The sequence below is a fragment of the Pimephales promelas genome, chromosome 2, assembly GCF_988280905.1.
Source record: "Pimephales promelas chromosome 2, fPimPro1.hap1.1, whole genome shotgun sequence".
NCBI classification, from domain to species: Eukaryota; Metazoa; Chordata; class Actinopteri; order Cypriniformes; family Leuciscidae; genus Pimephales; species Pimephales promelas.
In genome coordinates, this window is record NC_142770.1 from 34240155 (window position 1) to 34256575 (window position 16421).

The 16421-nt window shown below is 41.1% G+C and overlaps 2 protein-coding genes and 1 long non-coding RNA gene across 4 annotated transcripts in view; 2 read left to right on the plus strand and 1 right to left on the minus strand.

Annotated features, from left to right (window-relative positions):
- The window catches only part of LOC120464435 (protein NLRC3), a 263102-nt gene that overhangs the window by 166665 nt on the left and 80016 nt on the right, over window positions 1-16421 (plus strand). The gene's annotated exons all lie outside the window — the stretch shown is intronic.
- The window catches only part of LOC120475522 (ribonuclease inhibitor-like), a 457326-nt gene that overhangs the window by 3535 nt on the left and 437370 nt on the right, over window positions 1-16421 (minus strand). The gene's annotated exons all lie outside the window — the stretch shown is intronic.
- Window positions 848-3097, plus strand: LOC148997246 (uncharacterized). The gene is made up of 3 exons (XR_016147121.1): window positions 848-1333; window positions 2391-2501; window positions 2666-3097. It is a non-coding gene; the product is annotated as an uncharacterized LOC148997246 (long non-coding RNA).

Here is a 16421-nt window from a genome sequence, read left to right on the forward strand (position 1 = left end):
TTTAATGTATTTATAAAAAGTATATTAGTAATATATTGGTAATAAATGTATGCTTTATTATATTTTTAATAAATATGCTAATGATAATTATACTTTAAATGTATTTCTAAAAAGTATATTAGAATTACATTGGTAATAAATATATGTTTAAATACACTTTTAAGAAATACACTATAGAAAAGCATACTTTTAATGTATTTCTAAAAAAGTATATTATTAGTACATTGGTAATAAATGTATGCTTAATTATATTTTTAATAAATATGCTAATGACAATCATGCTTTAAATATGTTTCTAAAAAGTGTACTAGAAGTACATTGGTAGCCTATTTAATTACATTTTTAAGAAATATGCTAAATACAAACATATTTTAATTGTATTTAAAAATGTTTTACTAGAAACGCAATGCAAATAAATATACACTTAATTACACTTTTAGAAATATGCTAAAAACAAACATAGTTTTAGTGAAATTTTAGTGTATTTACAGAAAGCATACTTGTTGCTAAATTAAAGTATTTTTTGTGTTTACTTTGTGTGTATAGCAATTTGTAACCTTATAACTTATTTAACCTTGTATAGGACTAGAGCAATATATTTTTAATATTTATGTTATACTGTAGCATGTGCTTCAGCCCTGCTTTAAAAAAATATTGTGAAAAACAAATGAGACATATATCTATATATATATATATATATAAAGTTTAAAAATTACAAGTAATGCACTTCTATACTTCTGCATTAATTAATCAAATAGTCTTTTCCACAAAACAAGTGAATACCAGTACTTGCACACATCAACATAAAAGAAAAACTAGAAAAACTAAATAAATTTGTTAAAGCTTTACTCTTACATTTGTTTAGCCAAAATGAATAAAAAACCTGTTTATAAAGCATGTTATGTTTATATTAACAGAGTTGTTTCTTTTTTTGTGGCCGTTAGTTAGTTAGTATTTCCAGTTGCATTCATTTGGACCAATCAGAGCTAATCTTTTCAAAACAAGCTTGCCGGCAATTGTCCAATCACACACTGCCATTTGAACTTACATGTTGGGCGGGGCGCGGACAACGCACTGACTGTCTGTGGTATTCCATTATAGCTTCGGATATTTCAACAGAAATCATGTATTTTCCAAATTTTGCTTTGTTATTTCACTGACTCGGACCTAGTGAATGTGGATAGCACCGATCTAATATTAAGAGAATACACGAGCAGATTACCAGGTCGTCAGCTCCCGCGAACAATTTAGCAGTGAAGAGGACAACGCAGAGGTGCGCCGCCACGACATGGACAGAGCAAGATACTGCCAGAAAAGATCTTACTTCTTGGTGGTAAGTTTATTAGTTTAAGTGATTAGTATAATTGGCTTTATTCTCACTTTGGGTTTAGTTTAAAATATTTTCAGAAGTTGATGACGATGTTCTGTGGATTACTGGCGTTTCTGTTGATTTGACACTAAAGCGAGTTAACGTTTATCCATTGACGTCTATCAACTTAATGTTATAGATCTAGACAGTGAAAACAACTATAAAAACATTGCACACTGTGTTTGCAGAAAAAAAGGTTATTAATGGTGATTACACAACAGGCTTGATTGTCCCTAAGTAACTTCTTGTGTTTTAATTATTATAATATATTTTAAACTTTAATAAAACTTACACATTTGTGATATTTAATTCATAGTAAAATCTAATTAATTATTAGTAGGCTGTCAGTTTTCATGTCAATTCGATAAATAAATTAAGTTGTAATCACCAACTATAAGCTTTCACAAAACCAATTATTAAATATCTTGCACTGAGAAATTAAAATGATGTTAAATAATGAAATGAGAGATTTTATATTTAATATTTAGCCTAGCCAAGGAATTTGCACATTGCAAAGACATTTTTTTATTAAACCTAACCGTGAGTAGATGAGGTCAAGTCGAGTAAGTAGTAGTTGATCCTCTTGATTTGTAACTTTTTGTTGGTGAAAAACAACAAAAAAAGGCAATAGTGTGTCATGTAGCAGCTAAGTAGCTAAGTGACCTATTATATATTAACACGTATTTGAAAAATGAATATGTATTTTGCCTGATTATGCATTGAATTATGCAATCACATATTCGTGTTTTTCTCGAGGGACTGATTTATATGATTTTATGAGTGGTATTCAGCTTTTTTACATTTAATCAAGGCGTTATCAGCTGTTACCAACTTGTAACTTTCAATAGAATGTTCTGTCTTTATTAATAATGAATAATTAATAATAGCGTGGAAGTTACAGTAATGGTTCATTAAATATGTTTCACCATTTAAACAAAAGACAAATTATATATGAAGAACACAAACTAGTGTTTGTTCTGCCCTAACTTTGTATAACATGCAACTTGATTTTTTCTTGTAGAGCTTCCAGGGATATTAGCATCTCTAAGAGGCCCTGGAGTCCATGAAACGAGGTTCATTCAGCTCAAGCCCAAGATCATCTGAGCTGTGTCTTCCTGAAACCTCAGAAATGGTTAGAAAATTCTTTATGATAAAGAAAAATCCTATTTGTTATAATAATTATATCTGACTTTTTGTGCATTAAGTGTTCTGAATTAAGTAACAAAGTGACAGCTTTTTATTAGAATTATAAATGAACAAGTTTATACTAATGCTTGTTTTTTTTATTCTTTCCAGATTTCCCTCGGTGGTTCTGATGTCCCCAAAAGAGTCTATGGCAGACTGAAAAAGTCACGAACTTCTCTTTTTACTCACGACTTGGCCACTTTACTTTTTGCTATTGTATTTCACTTTGTTTGACTTAAAGGATTAGTTCACTTAAAAAAAAAAAAAACTTTTGCTAATAACTTACTCACCCCCAGGCCAAGATATCCATGTCATTCTTTCTTCAGTTGAAAAGAAATTAAGGTTTTGGATGAAAACATTCCAGGATTTTCTCCATATAATGGACTTCATTGGGGACCAAACGGTTCAAGGTCCAAAAGACAGTTTCTGTGCAAACTGTTCAAAGGGCTTTAAACGATTCCAGACGATGAATAAGGGTCTTATCAAGCGAAACGATCGGTCATTTAAAAAAAAAAAAAAAAGTTTAAGTTTTATAAGCTCAAATGGTCGCCTTGTTATGTTCTGTTATGTCTCTAATTCTGTTATGCATGTTCATGATTTTCCTATTTGAACTCGTTCATCAAAATTAACAAATCTTTTTCCGAGTCATTAGGTTCATTCAACGAACGAAATAAATGAATTGACTCGAAAAAAGATTTGTCAGGGCTGCCAACTCTCAAGCATTCAGCACGAGACTCTCGCAATTGAGCCAATTCTCATGCTTTCACGACAAATTGACTGTTAGCCATCGGACCTTGAACCGTTTGGTTCCCATTGAAGTCCATTATATGGAGAAAAATCCTGGAATGTTTTCATCAAAAACCTTAATTTCTTTTCGACTGAAGAAAGAAAGACATGGACATCTTGGAAGACATGGGGGTGAGTAAATTATCACCAAAAGTTTTTTCAAAAGTGAACTACTCCTTTCAGTTAGTTTATTAAGTTGGCTTGAGAAAGCCAACTTACTGAAATCCTATTTAAACTTATTAGTGGTGCTTGCTGAAAGCAAGGCAACACTATTACTATTGTGTTTTTTGAGTCGGCCCAAAAGTTTGGCACGCTACTCCTCCCGCAGTTTTTGTCACACACCCATGAATGAGGTCTCAAAACGTGCGGATTATTCGGGAATGGTGTGCTATGACTTTTCTAAGCGATCGGGGGTACGATGTTCGCCCGAAGGGCGAACATATTTCCCAAAAATCCCATAGACTTAACATTGCGACAAACTTTGACGACTCATAGCTCCGAGCGAGGATTTTGCAGAAGCCTGCGATTTACCACATTTGAAGAGGCTGACAGGCTCTGCAAGAACATACCTCACAATTGGGTAAAAGTTGCACCCCTGGGGGGCAGGAGCTGCCCAAATTTTCCCCATAGACCCCAATGTTATTAGTGGTGCTTGCTGAAAGCAAGGCAACACTATTACTATTGTGTTTTTTGAGCCGGCCAAAAAGTTTGACGCGCTACTCCTCCCGCAGTTTTTGTCACACACCCATGAATGAGGTCTCAAAACGTGCGGAATATTCGGGAATGGTGTGCTATGACTTTTCTAAGCGATCGGGGGTACGATGTTCGCCCGAAGGGCGAACAAATTTCCTAAAAATCCCATAGACTTAACATTGCGACAAACTTTGACGACTCATAGCTCCGAGCGAGAATTTCACAGAAGCCTGCGATTTACCACATTTGAAGAGGCTGACAGGCTCTGTAAGAACATACCACACAATGGGGTAAAAGTTGCACCCCTGGGGGGCAGGAGCTGCCCAAATTTTCCCCATTGACCCCCATGTTATTTATTAGTGGTGCTTGCTGAAAGCAAGGCAACACTATTACTATTGTGTTTTTTGAGTCGGCCCAAAAGTTTGGCACGCTACTCCTCCCGCAGTTTTTGTCACACACCCATGAATGAGGTCTCAAAACGTGCGGAATATTCGGGAATGGTGTGCTATGACTTTTCTAAGCGATCGGGGGTACGATGTTCGCCCGAAGGGCGAACAAATTTCCCAAAAATCCCATAGACTTAACATTGCGACAAACTTTGACGACTCATAGCTCCGAGCGAGAATTTCACAGAAGCCTGCGATTCACCACATTTGAAGAGGCTGACAGGCTCTGTAAGAACATACCTCACAATGGGGTAAAAGTTGCACCCCTGGGGGGCAGGAGCTGCCCAAATTTTCCCCATTGACTCCCATGTTATTTATTAGTGGTGCTTGCAAAGCAACACTATTGTTATCCTCCATACTTATTATTAAGTTGGCTTGTGAGAGCCAACTTACTGAAATTCTATTTAAACTTATTATTATTATTAGTGGTGCTTGCTGAAAGCAAGGCAACACTATTACTATTGTGTTTTTTGAGCCGGCCCAAAAGTTTGGCACGCTACTCCTCCCGCAGTTTTTGTCACACACCCATGAATGAGGTCTCAAAACGTGCGGAATATTCGGGAATGGTGTGCTATGACTTTTCTAAGCGATCGGGGGTACGATGTTCGCCCGAAGGGCGAACAAATTTCCCAAAAATCCCATAGACTTAACATTGCGACAAACTTTGACGACTCATAGCTCCGAGCGAGGATTTCACAGAAGCCTGCGATTTACCACATTTGAAGAGGCTGACAGGCTCTGTAAGAACATACCTCACAATGGGGTAAAAGTTGCACCCCTGGGGGGCAGGAGCTGCCCAAATATTCCCCCATTGACCCCCATGTTATTTATTAGTGGTGCTTGCTGAAAGCAAGGCAACACTATTACTATTGTGTTTTTTGAGTCGGCCCAAAAGTTTGGCGCGCTACTCCTCCCGCAGTTTTTGTCACACACCCATGAATGAGGTCTCAAAACGTGCGGAATATTCGGGAATGGTGTGCTATGACTTTTCTAAGCGATCGAGGGTACGATGTTCGCCCGAAGGGCGAACAAATTTCCCAAAAATCCCATAGACTTAACATTGCGACAAACTTTGACGACTCATAGCTCCGAGCGAGAATTTCACAGAAGCCTGCGATTTACCACATTTGAAGAGGCTGACAGGCTCTGTAAGAACATACCTCACAATGGGGTAAAAGTTGCACCCCTGGGGGGCAGGAGCTGCCCAAATTTTCCCCCATTGACCCCCATGTTATTTATTATTCTTCTTCTTATTATTCTGGCCACTTTTTGGTTCGCTACTCCTCCCGCAGATTTTGTCACAGACCCATGGGTGAGGTGTCAAATCGACCGGCTCATTTAGGAGAGGTGTGCTATGACTTTTCTAAGAGATCGGGGGTACGATGGTCGCCCCAGGGGCGAAAAACGGCCAAAAAAAATCCCATAGACTTAACATGGCGAAAAAATTTGACGAGTCATAGCTCTGAGCGAGGATTTCGCAGAAACTTGCAATTTACTACATTTGAAGAGGCTGACAGGCTCTTTAAGAAAATACCTCACAATGGGGTAAAAGTTGCACCCCTGGGGGGCAGGAGCTCCCCAAATATTTTTCCCATTGAAATTTTCTAGTATAGCATTTTACTATTCCAGGAAAAAGTTTGGAGCACTCCTACGTCCACATTTTTTGTCACAGACCCATGAATGAGGCATCAAATCGTGCGGCCTATTGAGGAGAAGTGTTAAATGAATTTTATAAGAGATTAGGGGTACGGTGCTCGCCCCAGGGGCGAACAAATTTCCAAAAAATCCCATAGACTTAACATTGAGACAAACTTTGACGACTCATAGCTCCGAACAACGATTTCGGAAAAACGTGTGATTTGCCACATTTGAAGAGGCTGGCAGGCTCTGTAAGAATATACCTCACAATGGGGTAAAAGTTGCACCCCTGGGGGGCAGGAGCTGCCCAAAATTTTTCCCCATTGACTTACTGTGGTGAAGGACGTCCCATCAAATGCATGTGTTTTTCCTACTATGGTAAATTGCATAGGGATTTTGTATTGAACATAGCTCTGGATCACAGTGTCATAGAGACAAGGGGGCGGGCTCATTTTACTCAGACGACCAATCAGTCTCTCAGGATCATTGTGATGCTATCAAGCCACGCCCTAGCAACCATATAGAGCATCTTAGTAACAACTCCCATAGACTTCCATTGAAAGAGATCAAAGGGATATCTCCGGATAGAAGTGTCATAGAAACACAAGGGTGGTCTCGTTTGACTCGGGGTAGCAAACAGCCAATCATGAATCACCTCAACAATTTCTGGCCACACCCTAGCAACCATTATCGAGCACCTTAGCAACCAAATTTTAAAGAGGGATATCTTCCATTCTGAATGTCATAGAGGCTTGGGAGTTGTATTATATCAATTATACTGACGAGCAGCCTTTGGAGATTCATGATTGGCAGCTGCCAAGCCACTCCCTAGCAACCAAAAAGAGTACCCTAGCAACCATTTTGCAAGGCCTACATCTCTGCATCAGAACATTGTATAGAGATGGGGGTTGGTTTATACATTCACATTGACTTTGGAGCTTCATGATTGGAAGCTGCCAAGCCACTCCCTAGCAACCAAACAGAGTACCCTAGCAACCGTTTTGCAAGACCTATATCTCTGCATCAAAACATCGTATAGAGATGGGGGTTGGTTTATCCATTCACATTGACTTTGGAGCTTCATGATTGGCAGCTGCCAAGCCACTCCCTAGCAACCAAACAGAGTACCCTAGCAACCATTTTGTAACAGCTATATCTCAGCATCAGAACATTGTATCGCGATGGGGGTTGGGTCTTTTGATTCATGCTAGCACATAGAGCTTTCAAAATGTTAAACATGCTAGCTGTGAATAGCTACATGCTAATATTGATTAGCTAAGTGCTAAATAATGCCATGAACATTATAAAAACTCTATAGTAACCATATGTGAACAATACCAACCACCTAGTAACACCATAGCAACCACCCAGAACACCCTAGCAACCACCTAGCAACACCATAGCAACCAACCAGAATACCCTAGCAACCGCCTAGCAACACCCTAGCAACCGCCTAGCAACCATCCAGAACACCTTAGCAACACCCTAGCAACCACCTAGCAACACCTTAGCAACCACCTAGCAACACCATAGCAACCAACCAGAACACCCTAGCAACCGCCTAGCAACACCCTAGCAACCGCCTAGCAACCACCTAGCAACACCCTAGCAACAACCCAGGACACCCTAGCAACCACCCAGAACACCCTAGCAACCACCTAGAAACACCCTAGCAACCATCCAGAACACCTTAGCAACACCCTAGCAACCACCTAGCAACACCTTAGCAACCACCCAGAACACCCTAACAACCACCTAGCAACACCCTAGCAACCACCCAGAACACCCTAGCAACCGGGTGGTGAGTTTTGCCACTGCAAGCACCACTTCACATTTTCCTCTGGAAATGTACATTCTAGTGTTGTGAATACTATTCTCCAAGACAAAACTTTGGCACACTACTCCTCCCGCATTTATTGTCGTAGATCCATGAATGTGGTGTCAAATCGACCCGGTCATTGAGGAGAGGTGTGCTATGACTTTTCTAAGCGATCGGTTGTACGATGTTCGTCTGGCGGGCGATAAATCGGCCGAAAAAAGTCCCATAGACTTAACATTGGCACCAAATTTGTGAGATCATATCTTTTGAATAGAAGGTCATAGAGACTTGGGGTTGGGCTCATTTGACTCGGCCTATCATACAGCCAACAAGTAGTGACATAGTAACTTAATATTCACGCCCTAGCAACCACTTAGGGCAGCCTAGCAACCATAAAACAACATATACAAGCCATATCTCAGCTCCAGAAAATAGAAGAAACATGGATTTTGCCTTTTTTTGACTCAGACTGTCAACTAGTCTTTAAATATTAACTCATAAACTGTATAATCACACCATAGCAACCATATAGGGTACCCCAGTAACCCTACAAACACATGAATAAGACATGTCTCAGCTGAATAAACAATTTATCATCACAAAAACATCGTACAGACGTGTTTGGTGTCTCGTATGCAAAAATGTGCCACACTCTAGCAACCGAGCGAGCTTTTTGCCACTGCAAGCACCACTTCACATTTTCCTCTGGAAATGTACATTCTAGTGTTGTGAATACTATTCTCCAAGACAAAACTTTGGCACGCTACTCCTCCCGCATTTATTGTCGTAGATCCATGAATGTGGTGTCAAATCGACCCGGTCATTGAGGAGAGGTGTGCTATGACTTTTCTAAGCGATCGGTTGTACGATGTTCGTCTGGCGGGCGATAAATCGGCCGAAAAAAGTCCCATAGACTTAACATTGGCACCAAATTTGTGAGATCATATCTTTTGACCAGAAGGTCGTAGAAACTTGGGGTTGGGCTCTTTTGACTCGGCCTATCATGCAGCTAACAATTAATGACATAATAACTTCATATTCATGCCCTAGCAACCACTTAGGGCAGCCTAGCAACCATAAAACAACATATTCAAGACATATCTCAGCTCCAGAAAATAGAAGAAACATGGATTTTGCCTTTTTTTGACTCGGACTGTCAACTAGTCTTTAAATATCATCTTATAAACTGTATAAGCACACCATAGCAACCATGTAGGGTACCCTAGTAACCACACAAACACACGAATAAGCCATATCTCAGCCCCAGAACATCGTACACACATGATTGTTGGCTCGTATGCAATTCTGTAACACACCCTAGCAACTGGGTGGTGAGTTTTGCCACTGCAAGCACCACTTCACATTTTCCTCTGGAAATGTACATTCTAGTTATTATTATTATTCTTCCACACAAAATTTCTGCACGCTACTCCTCCCGCAGTTTTTATCACAGACCCATGGGTGAGGCGTCAAATCGACCGGCTTATTTAGGAGAGGTGTGCTATGACTTTTATAAGCGATCGGGGGTACGATGTTCGCCCCAGGGGCGAAAAACCGGCCAAAAAATCCCATAGACTTAACATTACGACAAATTTTGGCGACTCATAGCTCTGAGCGAGGATTTCGCAGAAACCTGCGATTTACCACATTTGAAGAGGCTGACAGGCTCTTTAAGAAAATACCTCACAATGGGGTAAAAGTTGCACCCCTGGGGGGCAGGAGCTCCCCAAAAATTTTTCCCATTGAAATTTTCTAGTATAGCATTTAACTATTCCAGGAAAAAGTTTGGCGCACTCCTACGTCCACATTTTTTGTCACAGACACTTAAATGAGGCATCAAATCGTGCGGCCTATTGAGGAGAAGTGTCGTATGAATTTTATAAGAGATCAGGGGTACGGTGTTCGCCCCAGGGGCGAACAAATTTCAAAAAAATCCCATAGACTTAACATTGAGACAAACTTTGACGACTCGTAGCTCCGAACGAGGATTTCGGACAAATGTGTGATTTGCCACATTTGAAGAGGCTGGCAGGCTCTTTAAGAACATACCTCACAATGGGGTACAAGTTGCACCCCTGGGGGGCAGGAGCTGCCCAAAGTTTTCCCCATTGACTTACTATGGTGAGGGACGTCCCATCAAATGCATGTGTTTTTCCTACTATGGTAAATTGCATAGGGATTTTGTATTGAACATAGCTCTGGATCACAGTGTCATAGAGACAAGGGGGCGGGCTCATTTTACTCAGACGACCAATCAGTCTCTCAGGATCATTGTGAAGCTATTAAGCCACGCCCCAGCAACCATTTAGAGCACCTTAGCAACAACTCCCATAGACTTTCATTGAAAGAGTTCAAATGGATATCTCAGGATATAAGTGTCATAGAAACATGAGGGTGGGCTCGTTTGACTTGGGCCAGCAAACAGCCAATCATGAATCACCTCAAAAATTTCTGGCCATGCCCTAGCAACCATTATCGAGCACCTTAGCAACCAAAATCCAAAGAGGGATATCTTCCATTCTGAATGTCATAGAGGCATGGGAGTTGGTTTATATCATTCATACTGACAAGCAGCCTTTGGAGTTTCATGATTGGCAGCTGCCAAGCCACTCCCTAGCAACCAAAAAGAGTACCCTAGCAACCATTTTGCAAGGCCTACATCTCTGCATCAGAACATCGTATAGAGATGGGGGTTGGTTTATACATTCACATTGACTTTGGAGCTTCATGATTGGAAGCTGCCAAGCCACTCCCTAGCAACCAAACAGAGTACCCTAGCAACCATTTTGCAAGACCTATATCTCTGCATCAAAACATCGTATAGAGATGGGGGTTGGTTTATCCATTCACATTGACTTTGGAGCTTCATGATTGGCAGCTGCCAAGCCACTCCCTAGCAACCAAACAGAGTACCCTAGCAACCATTTTGTAACAGCTATATCTCAGCATCAGAACATTGTATCGCGATGGGGGTTGGGTCTTTTGACTCATGCCAGCACATAGAACTTTCAAAATGTTAAACATGCTAGCTGTGAATAGCTACATGCTAATATTGATTAGCTAATTGCTAAATCATGCCATGAACATTATAAAAACTCTATAGTAACCATATGTGAACAATACCAACCACCTAGTAACACCATAGCAACCACCCAGAACACCCTAGCAACCACCTAGCAACACCATAGCAACCACCCAGAACACCCTAGCAACCACCCAGAACACCCTAGCAACCACCTAGCAACACCCTAGCAACCACTCAGAACACCCTAGCAACCGCCTAGCAACACCATAGCAACCACCCAGAACACCCTAGCAACCACCTAGCAACACCCTATCAACCACACAGAACACCCTAACAACCACCTAGCAACACCCTAGCAACCACCTAGCAACCACCCTAGCAACCAGCCATAACACCCTAGCAACCGGGTGGTGAGTTTTGCCACTGCAAGCACCACTTCACATTTTCCTCTGGAAATGTACATTCTAGTGTTGTGAATACTATTCTCCAAGACAAAACTTTGGCACGCTACTCCTCCCGTATTTTTTGTCACAGACACATGAATGAGGTGTCAAATCGACCAGCTCGTTAAGGAGAGGTGTGCTATGACTTTTCTAAGAGATCGGGCGTACGATGCTTGTCTAGCGGGCGATAAATCGGCCGAAAAATCTCCCATAGACTTAACATTGGAACCAAATTTGTGAGATCATATCTTTTGAATAGAAGGTCATAGAGACTTGTGGTTGGGCTCATTTGACTCGGCCTATCATACAGCCAACAAGTAGTGACATAGTAACTTAATATTCACGCCCTAGCAACCACTTAGGGCAGCCTAGCAACCATAAAACAACATACAAGCCATATCTCAGCTCCAGAAAATAGAAGAAACATGGATTTTGCCTTTTTTTGACTCAGACTGTCAACTAGTCTTTAAATATTAACTCATAAACTGTATAATCACACCATAGCAACCATATAGGGTACCCCAGTAACCCTACAAACACATGAATAAGACATGTCTCAGCTGAATAAACCATTTATCATCACAAAAACATCGTACAGACGTGTTTGGTGTCTTGTATGCAAAAATGTGCCACACTCTAGCAACCGAGCGAGCTTTTTGCCACTGCAAGCACCACTTCACATTTTCCTCTGGAAATGTACATTCTAGTTATTATTATTATTCTTTTTCTGAGCGGAAAATTTTCTGACTCTATCTCCTCCTAGAGCTTTAACTCCACATACTCCAAACTCGGCACGGACACTCAAACTGTTCTGACTTAGTGTGCTATATCTTTTCTAACTGATCGGACTTACGGTTCTCCTAAAAATGACGATCAAAGTCGGAAAAAACTCCCATTGACTCCCATTGAGAAATTCAAACTGCCCAACTGTCAAAATTTCAAATCTAAATACCTTGAAGCCCCAGACTCAATCAAACTGTCATTCTATACACTATATGTGCCATTGAAACTCATTCAAACTAATGAACTCATCAATCTATGACACTTATCTATCTAATCTTAAACTCTTAAACTCACAATAAATTAATAAACTCTAAACTTAAACTCTCTAAGACTCATTTAATCTTATAAACTCTAAACTCATAAACTCTCAATTCATAAACTCATACTCTTATAAACTCTCATAAAACTATTAAACTCATAAATGAATAAACTCTGGACACTTACTCAATTAAACTTATAAACTCTAAACTCATTAACTCTAAATTCACACCATAGCAACCAGTTACAGCACCCTAGCAACCGTAGGCCATAGGCACGAGGCCGCAGGCCTCGTGCAATACTAAATATTGCTGATTTCTTAGAAACTTGTAATGTACCACATTTGAAGAGGCTGACAGGCTCTGTAAGAAAATACCTCACAGTGGGGGAATAGTTGCACCCCTGGGGGGCAGCAGCTGCCCAAAATTGCCCCATTGACTTACATGAAATGGGCCGTCCTACACATTGCATTAGGATTTTATATTGAACATAGCTCTGGATCACAGTGTCATAGAGACAAGGGGGCGGGCTCATTTTACTCAGACGACCAATCAGTCTCTCAGGATTACTGTGAAGCTATCAAGCCACGCCCTAGCAACCATTTAGAGCACCTTAGCAACAACTCCCATAGACTTCCATTGAAAGAGATTGAAGGGATATCTCAGGATATAAGTGTCATATAAACATGAGGGTGGTCTCATTTGACTATGGGTAGCAAACAGCCAACCATGCATCACCTCAACAAATTCTGGCCACGCCCTAGCAACAATTAACGAGCACCTTAGCAACCAAATTCTAAAGAGGGATATCTTCCATTCTGAATGTCATAGAGTCATGAGAGTTGATTTATATCATTCATAGTGACAAGCAGCCTTTGGAGATTCATCACTGGCAGCTGCCAAGCCACTCCCTAGCAACTAAACAGAGTACCCTAGCAACCATTAAGCAAGATTTGTATCTCTGCATCAGAACAACGTATAGAGATGGGGGTTGGTTTAAATCATTCATACTGACAAGCAGCCTTTGGAGTTTCATGATTGGCAGCTGTCAAGCCAATCCCTAGCAACCAAACAGAGTACCCTAGCAACCATTTTTTAACAGCTATATCTCAGAATCAGAACATTGTATCGCGATGGGGGTTGGGTCTTTTGACTCATGCTAGCACACAGGACTTTCAATATGCTAAACATGCTAGCTGTGAATAGCTAAATGCTAATATGGATACTTTATAGTAACCATATGTGAACACTACCAACCAAGTAGCAATACCATAGCAACCACCCAGGACACCCTAGCAACCACCTAGCAACACCATAGCAACCACCCAGAATACCCTAGCAACCACCTAGCAACACCATAGCAACCATCCAGAACACCTTAGCAACTACCTAGCAACACCCTAGCAACCACCAGATCACCCTAGCAACACCATAGCAACCACCCAGAACACCCTAGCAACCACCTAGCAACACCCTAGCAACCACCAAGAACACTTTAGCAACTGCCTAGCAACACCCTAGCAACCACCAAGAACACCCTAGCAACCGCCTAACAACACCATAGCAACCACCCAGAACACCCTAGCAACCGCCTAGCAACACCATAGCAACCACCCAGAACACTCTAGCAACCACCTAACAACACCATAGCAACCACCCAGAACACCCTAGCAACCGCCTAGCAACACCATAGCAACCACCCAGCACACCCTAACAACCACCTAGCAACACCCTAGCAACCACCAAGAACACTCTAGCAACTGCCTAACAACACCATAGCAACCACCCAGAACACCCTAGCAACCGCCTAGCAACACCATAGCAACCTCCCAGAACACCCTAGCAACCACCTAGCAACACCATAGCAACCACCCAGAACACCTTAGCAACTACCTAGCAACACCCTAGCAACCACCAGATCACCCTAGCAACTGCCTAGCAACACCATAGCAACCACCCAGAACACCTTAGCAACTACCTAGCAACACCCTAGCAACCACCAGATTACCCTAGCAACTGCCTAGCAACACCATAGCAACCACCCAGAACACCCTAGCAACCACCTAGCAACACCATAGCAACCACCAAGAACACCTTAGCAACTGCCTAGCAACACCCTAGCAACCACCAAGAACACCCTAGCAACTGCCTAACAACACCATAGCAACCACCCAGAACACCCTAGCAACCGCCTAGCAACACCATAGCAACCTCCCAGAACACCCTAGCAACCGCCTAGCAACACCATAGCAACCACCCAGAACACCCTAGCAACTGCCTAGCAACACCCTAGCAACCACCAAGAACACCCTAACAACCACCTAGCAACACCATAGCAACCACCCAGAATACCCTAGCATCCATCTATCTATCTATCTATCTATCTATCTATCTATCTATCTATCTATCTATCTATCTATCTATCTATCTCTCTAACTCTATCTGTCTCTTTCTAACTCTGTCTATCTATCTATCTCTCTAACTCTATCTATCTATCTATGTATCTATCTCTCTAACTCTATCTGTCTCTTTCTAACTCTATCTATCTATCTGTCTCTCTAACTCTATCTATCTATCTATCTATCTATCTATGTATCTATCTCTCTAACTCTATCTGTCTCTTTCTAACTCTATCTATCTATCTATCTATCTATCTATCTATCTATCTATCTATCTATCTATCTATCTATCTATCTATCTATCTATCTATCTATCTATCTATCTATCTATCTACCTTTAAACTAAGTTAAACTTAATTTAAACTTTAGACTAATTTAAACTTCAAACTACTTTAAACTTCTTCAAACTTTCTGTTCCAAACTTTCACAAGCCAACTTAAAGTTTGTCTCGACGAACTTTTTAATCTAGTTCTTCTTCTTATTATTCCGTACAAATTTTGACGCGCTACTCCTCCCGCAGTTTTTGTCACAGACCCATGAATGAGGTGTCAAAACGTGCGGCTTATTCGGGAATGGTGTGCTATGACTTTTCTAAGAGATTGGGGATACGATGTTCGCCCCAGGGGCGAAAAACCAGCCGAAAAATCCCATAGACTTAACATTGCGTCAAACTTTGACGAATCGTAGCTCAAAACGAGGATGTCGCAGAAACGTGTAATTTACCACATTTGAAGAGGCTGGCAGCCTCTGTAAGAACATACCTCACAATGGGGTAAAAGTTGCACCCCTGGGGTACAAGAGGGGCCCAAAGTTGCCCCATTGACTTACTATGGTGAAGGACGTCCCATCAAATGCATGTGTTTTTCCTACTATGGTAAATTGCATAGGGATTTTGTATTGAACATAGCTCTGGATTACAGTGTCATAGAGACAAGGGGGCGGGCTCATTTTACTCAGACGACCAATCAGTCTCTCAAGATCATTGTGAAGCTATTAAGCCACGCCCTAGCAACCATTTAGCACACCTTAGCAACAACTCCCATAGACTTCCATTAAAAAAGATCAAAGGGATATCTCAGGATATAAGTGGCATAGAAACATAAGGGTGGGCTCGTTTGATTTGGGCCAGCAAACAGCCAATCCTGAATCACCTCAACACTTACTGGCCACGCCCTAGCAACCATTATCGAGGACCTTAGCAACCAAATTTCAAAGAGGGATATCTTCCATTCTGAATGTCACAGAGGCATGGTAGTTGTATTATATCAATCAAACTGACAAGCAGCCTTTGGAGATTCATGATTGGCAGCTGCCAAGCCACTCCCTAGCAACCAAACAGAGTACCCTAGCAACCATTTTACAAGAACTACATCTCTACATCAGAACATCGTATAGAGATGGGGGTTGGTTTATATCATTCATACTGACAAGCAGCCTTTGGAGTTTCATGATTGGCAGCTGCCAAGCCACTCCCTAGAAACCAAAAACAGTACCCTAGCAACCATTTTGTAAGACCTATATCTCTGCACCAAAACATCGTATAGAGATGGGGGTTGGTTTATACATTCACATTGACTT